We start from the raw sequence: 4,909 nt of genomic DNA on the forward strand, positions 1-4,909 counted from the left end.
GTCTTTCGAAACTCGGTTAAGTCGACTTATAATTTGAAATATCAGTTAATTACACAGAATTCCTGAAATATCTCTGAACTTTGTTTCAATTCGAGAAATGTTTCTGAAACTTCAGATTCCAATACAGAAAAATTATCTCAGTTCTCATAAAGCGTTGAAGGATGCAGCTGTGATAAATGGGTACCTACACACTTTTACTCCAATTTTTAATACTTGTATTTGGATATATTTGTACGTCATATTTGCCTATGGTATCTTATCTCTTCCCTTTTTGATGACTCTGATAGTTCGGTACTCTAAGAAACTTACGGAAATAACTTTCACATGAATACACTGTATCATGTGCCTACGTATTTTTTTTCTAATTCCTAACATTACCTGACTCAAATAATTGATTCTCTTAATAGTGCCGCCATGTCGAGCAGTAGATGATTTGACATTTAAACATATAATTTTAATAAAATTAACTGTACCGAACGTCTATGTCTAATTAATTTTATTTATTGTTTTAAGATCAACGCTATAAACATAACTTCACAAAAAAATGATTTAAAATGACATAAGAAATTTTGACATAGCTTTGAGGCGTACACACCGTACAGCACTATTCTGCAGTGGCAAATAAAAACACTTTGAGAGTTTCAAGTAAAACACTGAATTCCAGAAGCTTACTTACAAAACAAAGGTAACAGGTAATTTTACCTATTTTTCCCACCTTAAATAATATTTACGTAAACTCAAACATCGAAATTTCTTCAACTGCATTGGAAAAGGTTCTAATTGACATACTTTTAAATAAATTATCATTGAATGCAAAATTAATATGCAACCATTGGTTTACTCATTTTTAAAACTTTCAGAGCCTTTTAAGACGAAGTTTAAAAAGCTTAAATATATTTTACAAGATTCTTACATTCCTTTGAACATTTTGCAATTACCATTTTGTTTGTATCTGGCAGTTGATCGTTTTTACGAGGTGCAGTGTAGTTTATCACTTTAGTTGGACAGGGTTCCAACATCGTCTTATCATTTTCTGAAGTGTCGAAGTATGCAGAGACAATTTCTCATAATCTATTTAACATTTTCTGATTTTGAGGTTCAATCTAGTGTAATGTATTTTAGTTTAAGGTATTTTAAAGGAAAATATTCAATTAGAATGTGAAACTATCTTAGGCATTAGGGAAATGTAGTTAGAACCTTATGCAATGAATGATTATACCCTAGCTGGGTGCATATGGTTCTTTATGCACGTTTAGGTAAATTCTGAAATGGTAATTATACGTCCTATTTCAAAATTTTCCTTCAAAATAAATATGTTCAACCAAAATACTTTTAACAAGATTTAAATCTCAAAATCAGAAATCATCTTTATCGTTTAAATAGATTATGAGAAATCGTCTTTGTAAACTTTGAAATCTCATGTCTCAGAACAGGGTTATGTGAAGTTAGAACCATGTCTAACCAAAGTAATATTTTTTCAGATCTTTGTCTATATTTAAAAGGAGCATCATGTCAATCATAGTAAATGTTTTATGCATGTTTTATATATCACTATCCACATCCAAAACACACTCACACATATGCTTACATCTGTTAATTACTAGTAATTATTAAATATCACAAATTATAAGACATTACAAGGAAACTTATTATTAAAAAAACACACTATGACATATTAATATCTGTAAATATTGTCTATTTAATATTGTTTTATCACTCTAACCAATATAAGTACTGTTTTATTTCCATAATATAAATAAATCTTTTATTATCCACTTTTCTTTCATTTTTTTGCTGGTGGTACTCATTTCCATGTACATTCGCTTTACATGTGCTATGCGAACAATGGAAATAATAAGTACGATTACGTGATTTTGATTACCTGCCACAATAAAGATCGATGCTTACAATAAAGAAATTTCAATAGTAATTATGATAAAACTATAAATTGAGATAATGATAAAAACATTAAATAAATACCATTGTTACTTGTTGACATTTCAAGTATTTAATCTATATGGAATTTTATGCCGCACACAAAGTATTGTGAAATGTCTGTTATCATATTGTCGTATAAATAATGTGAATTATCACATTTCCATGAATTCAGTGTTTATTATGAACTTTTATGATGATTGCCGACAAGCAAAAAAGGTTATAGTCCTTTTTCGATATGCCACCTTTTAAGGGTGTCCGGGGGTAAAGTGCGCTAACTCCGGGAGATTAATTCCACATGATATATATACAGGGTGTCCAGGGGTAAAGTGCGCTAACTCCGTGAGGTTAGTTCTACATGACTTAAGTAAAACGGGAAAATAACTTTTTTCGAAATTTCGAAGTTTTAAGGTAGTTTGTAGGTTAAATTGTTTAATTGTTTTTACGGGTAAATAAATATTCTTCTACGCAAAAAAAAATTTACGTTGTGGAAAATAAACTTTGGAGTTCGAAAAAAGTAATTTTTATTTTTTTATTTGTACCATCATGTAGAATCACCTCCCGAAGTTAGCGCACTTTAACCCCGGACAGCCTGTATACAGGGTGTTAAGGGACGTACTTGAATTATCTTAACCAGTGATTCATGAAGTAAAAAATTTAAATAAAATTCGGCCTTCGGTGAATTCTTAATGTTTTTTTTGCTTTTAAAAAATCTTGTACATGTTGACACTCAGCCAAGTAACTGCATAACCCTTCTCATCGACCGTAGATGTCAAATTTGTACCGATTTTCAAAGTTTTTGTTGAAAAGAAAATCTAAAATGTCACTAAGCTAAGTCGAGGGTTTTAACTTTTTTTTTGAGAAAAAATAAAAGTTCAAATTTGTTATAAATCTTTTTTACTTTTACTATCACATAGAATCACTTCCTGAGGTTACAACCAAAAGAAAGTGCAACACTTTTCCAATTTTCAACACATTGTTTTAAGAAATCATGTTTCTATAAGGCATTGATTTAATAAAATTATTTTCTAAAAAAGTGAAATCAAATTTAATCTTGATGAAAAGTGAAAATTTTAATAATATGATTTAAGATTTTCATGGCCAAAAGTATTATTGTTATTTGTTTTAGGTGTGTTATGTCTTTAGCCAAAGAAGGAGTTACCGCAACACGGCATAACACCCCAAAAACAAATAACCAAAAAAAATTAAGATTTTATTTATTTATTTATATTTTTATAAATATTTAGAAATGACAATTTTGGTGACTTTCTCAACTACCATACTAGGCTCGTGCCCGTATTATGGTAGTCGTACATGTATAAATATATTATGTAAAAATATATTATGTAAAAATATATTATGTAAAAATAACAATAGAAGTTGAGAATGTAGATTTACGTCTCTAAAATCTATTGTAAAAGTATCTATCTACTGGACCGACGACATGGTAAGATGTATAAATTGAGAACTGGTTATATATCGCACACCTAGATAAAGAGTAGCACAACTCGAAATAATTCAAAATTGAGTTATTGCGATTTTCGGAATCTGCGTCGAAAACTACACAAACTACAAAGACACCTGTTTTAAAATCTCCATCAATAATAATGTGATGGCGATGTAAGTTAGTCTTTCTGAGTTGCTCCACGTACACCCACCACCAACAACAGTAACACATCACCAATTACGACATACCAGCTGTAGAGGAAGTAGCTGTCAATACGCACAAAGACTGGATTATTTCGACTTAGTTTTGTATTCGTGATTAACTGCAGTCATAAAGCGTGAATTATTTTAGTTGATTTGGTATTCGTGATTGAACCTTGTAATGTTTTCGCCTTTTTCCCCATTTTCTTTTATTTTTATTTGTTTAAAACAATATAAAATTTTCTTCTCTCTTGGCTATGACCGATATTTAATTTTTTCTCTAAGGCTTTGCATATGTGTTCGCAGGGATGGAAAATTCCTCCCCTACAACACATAAGCCTCCATGAAAATTGGACCCTTTTCTTTGATATCTACAGAAAGCTACTTAAAGCTCTCTTGTACTATATATCTTCATAGACATATGTACTCAACTAATTAATACGTTATTTACGAACTTGAACGCAAATATTTCCGTATTTATATTGTAATTAAATTCCATCAAACGTTGTGTAATTTTTTTGATTTATGATATAGGATTTTAATTACCTTCATTTTTGTGGTAACCCCCTTGGTTCTGATCGAGGTGTTGAGTTTCACAATTTAATTGGTCCTTCCATTGCAAACCTAGACTTAAATGAATTCCCCGAATGAGCTAACTTTCCTAATGTAATTATTCTGATTCCCTGCACCCTAACAAAGTCGTAGTTAAACGCTGATAAAAGATATTATACATGTTTATTTGGACAAGTAATTAAATATAACTCAAATGGTTAATTGTTAGTAAATTTGATTTTGGTAAACTCTTGTGTCTGTCTGGCGCCACTCCTTTATGATTCTGCTGCTATAAGGTACATGTAAAGATTGATTTGGTAGGTTAATGTAATTAGTTAATTGCATATTTGACGAACTCGGAATAGCCCATTTGCTGGCATAATTTGGCTCCAAATCCTCCTGCAAGTAAACGAGATGATCGTGAGTCAACAAGAAATTTGCACAATCCTTTGACACGGCTCTTTGATTGATACCTAAGTTATCGCGTCCCAAAAAGCCTTCCACGTCATCATGTACTGCATTCAAGTTTCCCCTCGAGTCCCGATACCCCCAAATTCCGACCCCTCCTTGGACTACAATTTACTTAGGGCGAACCGGTTTCGTCCTATATACAATCATATACTCACGGTTGGTGTGGACTTACGGGTCGTGAATCCTCATTCCACGTTTAAGAGAAAATGCGAGAGTAGTCTATAAGACCTGAAATGCAAGCTGTATGCAGGTCCGCATTCTCCAGTAAACAGTACATACGAATAAATATATGTATACATACAGT

This window comes from Hesperophylax consimilis, chromosome 21 (genome assembly GCF_061612785.1).
Source record: "Hesperophylax consimilis isolate HC1 chromosome 21, BYU_Hcon_1.0, whole genome shotgun sequence".
Taxonomy (NCBI): domain Eukaryota; kingdom Metazoa; phylum Arthropoda; class Insecta; order Trichoptera; family Limnephilidae; genus Hesperophylax; species Hesperophylax consimilis.